A 10,484-nucleotide genomic window follows, 5' to 3' on the forward strand; every position below is an offset into this window, starting at 1 on the left:
CCGTTTGATGCAAAAACATTGTTATTTTTGGACCAATCCACTCCATTAGGCTACACATGATCTCTGATGACATGTGACAATGTAATTGGCTTGCACAATTAGTGGGAGGGTCCTACAAAAAATCTAAAAGCCTGTGACTTAATTTGGACAAATAAATAATTTGTATTTTATAATTCAATGATTTTTATTATTTAATTGATATTTATTTTTAATTAAATGTTTTTTTGTTTTGTTTAGGAAACATTTGACATTTCCTGGGAGGAATCTACCTGCCTTTTGTGGTTTATTATAATAATAAGTATTTTAAATTATCATTATTATTATTATTATTATTATTATTATTATTATTATTATTATTATCATTATTATTATTATTATTATTATAATTTCCCCTGGATTCCTTGGGTCACAACGCAACTCCCCATATAGGCCACGCCCATTTCCGTCTGGATAGATTTTCCACCATTTTGAATTCAAAACACACTTTTAGCTCCTCCTCCTACAGATTTTGTCCAAATCTCACAAAAATCGGTACACATGATCTTTGGACCCATGCGATAAACATATCCAAGCGGAATTTTGATAGTCCTTACCGTTCGTTCGTAAATGGCTTCCAAATTTAGTGGGAGGGGCCTGTTTTACCAAAACTGCCAGAAATCACGAACGAAACGTCCGGTCTATCCCAAATTTGAATCACATGTCAAGGGTGGTTTACTCAACAAATCCCCAAAATAATTTCCACTTTGATCCATAGGGGGCGCCACAAATGCTCAAAATGTAACCGTTTGATGCAAAAACATTATTTTGGGGTGGATCAATCCTCTCAAAATGAAACGCAAGTGATCTCAGGAGTTACGTGACAATGTAATTGGCACAGCCTCCGACGGTATTCCTCCCAGCGTATAGAGCGTCGCAGTTCCCGCCCACTTCCTGTTTTTTTTGGTGCCGGAAGAAAAAACTCAATGCATTTTTCCATTGACATTTCCAAAAATATTTATATCTATTAATTTAAGCCTCGAATCAAGCCATCATGACATGACATGAATCATGACCATAAACGTTTGATTCTGTGATTATTTTTTTTTTGAAAACGGCAAAACAAAGGGTATTTATTAAATATAGTATATCATATAATTAAATATAAAATAAAAAAAAATCACAGAAAAAAACGTTTTATGGTCATGATTCATGTCATCTCGTGATGGCTTGATTCGAGGCTTAAATTAATAGATATAAATATTTTTGGAAATGTCAATGGAAAAATGCATTTGAGTTTTTTCTTCCGGCACCAAAAAAAACAGGAAGTGGGCGGGAACTGCGACGCTCTATTCCTCGAGTCCCGGCGGCAGCGACCCGCGACTAGCGTCGGTGCAACCACACTCTGCAATTGCCCTGAATTGCGATGCGTCTAGTTAGTGTGGTTGCCGTAACAGGGCAACCAGACTATAGTAATCCTCCGGCTTTATTATTTTCCTAGATAAACAATACTTTGAACCGCATCTCCTCCCACAGTTTTTATCCCCCAATGTCGTGCCATATGTCAAAATGACCGTCTTGAGCGGGAATCGTGTGCTTGTATTTTGCTAAGAGATTGGTTAAATAGTTTAATTGATATTGATTTATAAGTGCATTAAATTTCCCCATCCGCTTTAATGGAAAAGTGAAAAAACTCAAATTCAAGTATTTTTTTCTCAGAAACCGTAAGAGCTAGAGTTACCATATTTGTAGGGGAGGTTCATAATTTAGTCCAAAATTATTACAAAAATTATCACACCATTCGGCCACATGGTGGCGCTCTAACAGCCCCCTTTACGTTTTGGCCTATAACTCTTGAACCGTAGGTCGTAAAATCAAAAACTTTTTCCCTAGATTCCTTGGGTCATGACGCATCTCCCCATATAGGCCACACCCATTTGCGTCAGGATAGATTTTCCGCCATTTTGAATTTTCTTCAAAACACACTTTTAGCTCCTCCTCCCATATATTTTGTCCAAATTTAACAAAAATCGGTACACATGATCTCTGGACCCATGCGATAAACATATCCAAACGGCATTTTGATAGTCCTTACCGTTCGTCCGTAAATGGCTTCCAAAGTTAGCGGGAGGGGCCCGTTTTACAAAAAATGCCAGAAATCCCGAACGAAACGTCCAATCAATCCCAAATTTGATGAATGTCGAGGGTGGTTTACTCAAGGAATCCCCAAAATAATTTCCACTTTGATCCATAGGGGGCGCCACAAATGCTCAGAATGTAACCGTTTGATGCTAAAACCTTATTTTGGGGGGATCAATCCTCTCAAAATGAAACGCAAGTGATCTAAGGAGTTACGTGACAATGTAATTGGCACAGCCTCCGACGGTATTCCTCCCAGCGTATTCCTCGAGTCCCGCCGGCAGCGACCCGCGACTAGCGTCGGTGCAACCACACTCTGCAATTGCCCTGAATTGCGACGCGTCTAGTTAGTGTGGTTGCCCTAACAGGGCAACCAGACTATAGTACTTGATGAACTTTATTTCTAGATAAACAATACTTTAGACCTTATCACCTCCCACAGTTTTTATCCCCCAATGTTGTGCCATATCTCAAAATGACCGTCTTGACCTGGAATCGTGCGCTTGTATTTTGCTAAGAGATTGGTTAAATAGTTTAATTGATATTGATTTATTAGTGCATTAAATTTCCCCATCCGCTTTAATGGAAAAGTGAAAAAACTCAAATTCAAGTATTTTTTTCTCTGAAACCGTAAGAGCTAGAGTTACCAGATTTGGAGGGGAGGTTCATAATTTAGTCCGAAATTATTGAAAAAATAATTACACTAATCGGCCACATGGTGGCGCTATAACAGCCCCCTTTACGTTTTGGCCTATAACTCTTGAACCGTAGGTCGTAAAATCTAAATTTCTTTTCACCTGGATTCCTTGGGTCACGACGCATCTCCCCATATAGGCCACGCCCATTTGCGTCTGGATAGATTTTTTGATATTGATTTATTAGTGCATTAAATTTCCCCATCCACTTTAATGGGAATTGCAAAAACTCCCATTCAAGTATTTTTTTCTCGGTAACCATAAGGGCTACAGTTACATGACTTGGAGGGGAGGTTAATAGATTATTGCAAAATTATTTTTTAAAAAATCACACCAGTCGGCCACATGGTGGCGCTATAACAGCCCACTTTACCTTTTGGCCTATAACTCTTGAACCGTAGGTCGTAAAATCAAAATTTCTTTTTCCCTAGATTCCTTGGGTCATAACGCAACTCCCCATGTACGCCACGCCCATTTCCGTCTGGATAGATTTTCCGCCATTTTGAATTTTCTTCAAAACACACTTTTAGCTCCTCCTCCCACATATTTTGTCCAAATTTCACAAAAATCGGTACACATGATCTCTGGACCCATGCGATAAACGTCTCCAAGCTGAATTTTGATAGTCCTTACGGTTCGTCCTTAAATGGCTTCCAAAGTTAGCGGGAGGGGCCCGTTTTACAAAAAAGGCCAAAAATCACAAACGAAACCTCCAGTCAATCCCAAATTTGAATCACATGTCAAGGGTGGTTTACTCAACGGATCCCCAAAAGCATTTCCACTTAGATCCATAGGGGTGCGCCACAAATGCGCAAAACGTAACCGTTTAATGCAAAAACATTATTCCGGGGTGGATCGATCCTCTCAAAATGAAACGCAAGTGATCTCATGAGAGACGTGACAATGTAATTGGCGCAGCCTCCGACAGTATTCCTCTCAGCGTATTCCTCGAGTCCCGGCGGCCGCAGCCCACGACGGGCGTCGGCGCAACCACACTTTGCAATTGCCCTGAATTGCGACGCGTCTAGTTATTATTATTATAGATAAACAATATTTTCAATCGCATCACAGCCCACAGTTTATTTTTCCCAATTTAGTGCCATATGTCAAAATGACCGGCTTCACCGGGAATCGTGTGCTTGTATTTTGCTAAGAGATTGGTTGCATAGTTTTATTGATATTGATTTATTAGTGCATTAAATTTCCCCATCCACTTTAATGAAAAAGTGAAAAAACTCAAATTCAAGTATTTTTTTCTCATAAACCGTAAGAGCTAGAGTTACCAGATTTGGAGGGAAGGTTTATAATTTAGTCCAAAATTATTGAAAAAAATATTACACTAATCGGCCACATGGTGGCGCTATAACAGCCCCCTTTACGTTTTGGCCTATAACTCTTGAACCGTAGGTCGTAAAATCAAAATTTCTTCTCCCCTGGATTCCTTGGGTCACGACGCATCTCCCCATATAGGCCACGCCCATTTGCGTCAGGATAGATTTTCCGCCATTTTGAATTTTCTTCAAAACACACTTTTAGCTCCTCCTCCCATATATTTTGTCCAAATTTCACAAAAATCGGTACACATGATCTCTGGACCCATGCGATAATCTGGACCGAAACAGAATTTTGATAGTCCATACCGTTCGTCCGTAAATGTCTTCCAAAGTTAGCGGAAGGGGCCCGTTTTACAAAAAAGGCCACAAATCACGAACGAAACGTCCAGTCAATCCCAAATTTGAATCACATGTCGAGGGTGGTTTACTCAACGAAACTCCAAAAGCATTTCCACTTTGATCCATAGGGGGCGCCACAAATGCACAAAATGCAACCGTTTGATGCAAAAACATTGTTATTTTTGGACCAATCCACTCCATTAGGCTACACATGATCTCTGATGACATGTGACAATGTAATTGGCTTGCACAATTAGTGGGAGGGTCCTACAAAAAATCTAAAAGCCTGTGACTTAATTTGGACAAATAAATAATTTGTATTTTATAATTCAATGATTTTTATTATTTAATTGATATTTATTTTTAATTAAATGTTTTTTTGTTTTGTTTAGGAAACATTTGACATTTCCTGGGAGGAATCTACCTGCCTTTTGTGGTTTATTATAATAATAAGTATTTTAAATTATCATTATTATTATTATTATTATTATTATTATTATTATTATTATCATTATTATTATTATTATTATTATTATTGCTGTTGTTGTTTCGTTATTTTACTTTTTAGTAATAAAAAACTAAATAACTGCATAGAAATATTTCAGTAAAATTTCTTTTTTAAGATTAATGTAAGGATCATTTTCAGAGGTTAGAAAATATTTTTCTTCTCATTAACTCCCTGGGAGGAATCTACCTGCCTTTTGTGGTTTATTATAATAATTATTATTTTAAATTATTATTATTATTATTATTACCCTTATTATTATTATTATTACCCTTATTATTATTATTATTGCTGTTGTTGTTTCGTTTTTTTACTTTTTGGTTATAAAAAACTAAATAACTACATAGAAATATTTCAGTAAAATTATTTTTTTAAGATTAATGTAAGGATCATTTTCAGAGGTTAGAACATATTTTTCTTCTCATTAACTCCTTTTAGTCTTTTTTTTAATTTTCATTAGTCTAACTTCTTTTTTTTTAACTTTTACTTTACTTTTATGCCGCAGTTCCATCATGATGTCAGATGATGTAACGACGCTTAACGTTGCCATGTCCGCTTATTATAAGCGAATTGTGGCTACTTTCTCTTTCAAGTTGCTTGTAAATATTTGTGGTTGTGACTTTTTGGCATTGTTTCTTAAAGTGCAGTTTCTTATCGCAAGGAGTTGTGAGCTTGTTGATCGGCTTTTTTCAAATAGCCTAGTTTTTAAAGGGCGAAGGGCTCGCTTCTTTTGGGCTTGTTTTCATAGACCTGGTTGCTTGTTTCTGTCGCAAAACCTGGCAACCCTGTGAAACTATGGGTGCGTTCGAAAACACAGCACTGAGCGCACTGGCCAATACAAACTAATAGGCGAGTGTGCTCCGGTGCGTAATTTTCGAACGCGCCCTACATGTTGAGGCAAGCCGCCCTCTTTGCCCCTCCTTCTTCTCAGAACTTCGTTTGGCCGGTTGGAGACATCGAGAGGAATTGCAAACTATTTAACTTCATTTACCTTTATATCTTATCACTGATCTACATATTTTCTTCGGAGGAGTTTCATTTCGTCGTCTTTTGTGTGAGGTGAGTAATAATATAATTCTTATTTGTTATATTATATAGTACATTCCGTCTATTAGCTGACGCTAGTCAAATGCTAACTTTCCAAGCTAACTGCAACCTTGTGTTTGCACTTTTCCCCGTTTTGTTCCGTACGTCTACTTCAACGTTCACATTTCAAACAAAGATTTTACCCCATGGCCACGGATGTTATAATTATGTATGGGTCCTCAGAAGTAGCCGTATCTTCCGTATTGTTCAATAAAAAAACATTTTAAACCGATCGGTGGCCATTTTCTCATCGTTAGCACACTCTATCAGAGTGCAGTACACCTACTAACCGATGGGATCGCGCAGTTGAAAGCATATGGCGGACATGCTGAGAAAATGGCCACCGATCGGATTAAAATGCTTTTTATAGAACAATACTGAAGATACGCTTATTTCTGAGGGCCCGAACAGAATTGGCACATCCTTGGCCATGAGGTAAGAACTTTATATTCAAAATTTGAACGTTTATGTACATGTACGGGCCTTAAATGAATTATGTGCAATCGCCAGGTTAAGTTTGTTTCAGGTCCCAGGACCTGGTTACTTTGTTTTCGTTAAATCTTCAAAACCATCGTTCATTATATAACGCAGAATGCAGCTTTTGATCAACAATGCAATTTATATATATATATTTTGTCTGTTAACATTGAGCTTGTAGATCTGCTAAAATCTTCAAGCTAACTTTAAGCAGCGACAGTTGCTATGATACTGGGTTAAAAACAACAAGGATTGGTCAGCTAGGCTAACCGATGCTAACGGCTATTAACGTCTGCTTACTACTTCCGCATGGCAGTGACGTCACTCACATTTCCTTTGAGCTGTGTTTGTGTCTGTCTCGACACAGTCAATTGGCAGGCATAGATAGACAAATTGTACTTATACTTATATCCACTATTGTATCCACTACATTTCAGAGGCAAATATTGAACTTTTGATCCACTACAATTATTTGAAAACTTTAGTTACTCTGTAGATTTGTATTATTATTTAAAAAACATTGGCTACTAACCACTTAAGCCCTACTTACTCTTTAGCTAATTGAAAATGGCAGATCTACAAGCTCACAATGCTACACGTTCTGAGCTTGTAGATCTGGCATTTAACAATTATCTCTATATGTGATAACAAGGCATTATACATATTTGAAAATAGCAGATCTACAAGCTCACTGTAAACTTGCCGATGTACAAGCTTACAATGCAACGTGTTGTGAGCTTTTAGATTTGAAAATAGCAGATCTACAAGCTCACAATGCGACACTGTGTCGCTGTGAGCTTCTAGATCTGCTATTTTACAGTTATCTCCCAAATTGAAAATAGCAGATCTACAAGCTCACTGTAAACGTGTAGGTTTATTTTAAATAGCCAATCTACAAGCTCACTTGACAGCTTGTATATCACTTGTGAGCTTGTAGATCTGCTATTGTCTATTGATATGCATGTACTTTCATAACTTTGTGTCTAAAATATTGTATCCCCTTTTTTACAGCTCTGGCTGTGTGGACCCAGGTGACAGACACACCACCCCAGACCTACTGCAAGGTGTGTAACATCCTCATCCTATTTTAGACATTGTCTGGTGTCAAATACTAGGTTATGGGGGTCTGTGGTCTAACACATTGGCTAAAAAATGGAAGGTCTTTGACATTACAATAGTTTCAGAATCACTGGTCCAGGTGACAAGTATGTGTTGCTTCAAGTTTCTATAGAGTTGTCAGCTGACTGAAAGGTGATAATAGGGCTAATTAGAGGTGTGGTTAGCCGGGGTTGAATAAATTACCCATTTTCTGAGCTTTTAGATCTGCTATTGTCCCTATATTGACATGCTCACGCCCTTGTGCTCAGACTGTGTCTGTTTATCTGTGTAAATTTGCTGTGTGAGTACTGTACAGTGTTGCATTGCTGATTTGGTATGTCGGCAAATGGCATAGATAGACAATTATTTGTAATCCACTACAACTATTTGAAAACTTGAGTTACTTTGTAGATTTTGATAATTGTTTAAAAAACATAGGCTACATTAACCACTTCCATCCTATTTAAACTTTGGCTATTTGAACATTGCAGATCTACAAGCTCACAATGCATCGTGTTGTGAGCTTGTAGATCTGCTATTTTCCAATGATCTCCCAAATTGTCAGACATCTGTAGCCATGTGATAACAAGGCATTATACATATTTGAAAATAGCCGATCTACAAGCTCACTTGTCAGCTTTTAGGTCTGCTATGCATGATGATGATGTGATTATGTTCTCAAAATAACCAAATGGACCCTGAGGTCTTTATCTCCTAGAGTGTATAAATGCAACCCTTGGATACAATATAAATGGACTCGTAAGGGTCCATTTGGTTACATCTAAATACACAGAGATACTAGGTTATGGGGGTCAGTGGTCTAATGCATTGGCTAAAAATGGAAGGTCTTTGACATTACAATACTTTGAGAACCACTGGTCCAGGTGACAAGTATGTGTTGCTTCAAGCTTCTATAGAGTTGTCAGCTGACTGAAAGGTGATAATAGGGGTGATTAGGGGTTGAATTAATTACCCGTTGTTGGTTTCCATTAACAGGCCTTGATTGTGTTTCATCTATGTCTGTCTTATCCATATGTGGCCAATGTTTCAGCTTAATATGACTTGTCTGTTTCAAATTTCAAGATCTGTCTTGGCACTGTTTATTTGCTATTGTCCATTTTATAGAAAGCTATATGCTGATAGCCATCATTGCTTTTTGTTTGTTTAGTAACAGGGAACACCCTGTCTCTGCAGGTCCCTTTTTGTCCTGTATGAGTTCTCTCCCCTGATTGGATGAAATTGGTCTCTCAAAAACACAATTTTGGGTTAAAGGCAGTTACTGTGTTCACCCAGAAGGAGTATAATAGCAGTGGCACCCCTACTTAAGTAAGACTGTTGACATACTGGTACAGTTGTGTAGTTAATTGGTATAGTTGCTGTGTTTTCACGTCATGGATGCAATGTATTATTTAGTATATTCGTTTCCATTTGAAAGTATGCTTTCATAAGTACCTGAAAAACAAACATGCTCACTTGTGTGTGCCTAATTGTCTTGGGGTCTCTAGTTACTTTGTAGATTTTGATTATTGTTTAACTTTAAAAAACATAGGCTACATTAACCACTTCAGCCCTATTTAAACTTTGGCTGTTTGAAAATGGCAGATCTACAAGCTCACAATGTGACGCGTTGTGAGCTTGTACATTTGAAAATAGCAGATCTACAAGCTCACAATGCGACTTGTTGTGAGCGTGTAGATTGCTATTTTCCAATTATCTCCCAAATTTTGCAGATATCTGTAGCCATGGGATAACAAGGCATTATACATATTTGAAAATAGCAGATCTACAAGCTCACTGTAAACTTGTAGCCTTATTTTAAATAGCCGATCTACAAGCCCAGTTGTCAGCTTGTAGATCACTTTTGATTCCACTCCATTAGGCTACACATGATCTCTGATGACATGTGACAATGTAATTGGCTTGCACAATTAGTGGGAGGGTCCTACAAAAAATCTAAAAGCCTGTGACTTAATTTGGACAAATAAATAATTTGTATTTTATAATTCAATGATTTTTATTATTTAATTGATATTTATTTTTAATTAAATGTTTTTTTGTTTTGTTTAGGAAACATTTGACATTTCCTGGGAGGAATCTACCTGCCTTTTGTGGTTTATTATAATAATAAGTATTTTAAATTATCATTATTATTATTATTATTATTATTATTATTATTATTATTATCATTATTATTATTATTATTATTATTATTGCTGTTGTTGTTTCGTTATTTTACTTTTTAGTAATAAAAAACTAAATAACTGCATAGAAATATTTCAGTAAAATTTCTTTTTTAAGATTAATGTAAGGATCATTTTCAGAGGTTAGAAAATATTTTTCTTCTCATTAACTCCCTGGGAGGAATCTACCTGCCTTTTGTGGTTTATTATAATAATTATTATTTTAAATTATTATTATTATTATTATTACCCTTATTATTATTATTATTACCCTTATTATTATTATTATTGCTGTTGTTGTTTCGTTTTTTTACTTTTTGGTTATAAAAAACTAAATAACTACATAGAAATATTTCAGTAAAATTATTTTTTTAAGATTAATGTAAGGATCATTTTCAGAGGTTAGAACATATTTTTCTTCTCATTAACTCCTTTTAGTCTTTTTTTTAATTTTCATTAGTCTAACTTCTTTTTTTTTAACTTTTACTTTACTTTTATGCCGCAGTTCCATCATGATGTCAGATGATGTAACGACGCTTAACGTTGCCATGTCCGCTTATTATAAGCGAATTGTGGCTACTTTCTCTTTCAAGTTGCTTGTAAATATTTGTGGTTGTGACTTTTTGGCATTGTTTCTTAAAGTGCAGTTTCTTAT

The sequence above is a fragment of the Gymnoscopelus braueri genome (assembly GCF_963280865.1).
Source record: "Gymnoscopelus braueri genome assembly, chromosome: 1".
Taxonomy (NCBI): domain Eukaryota; kingdom Metazoa; phylum Chordata; class Actinopteri; order Myctophiformes; family Myctophidae; genus Gymnoscopelus; species Gymnoscopelus braueri.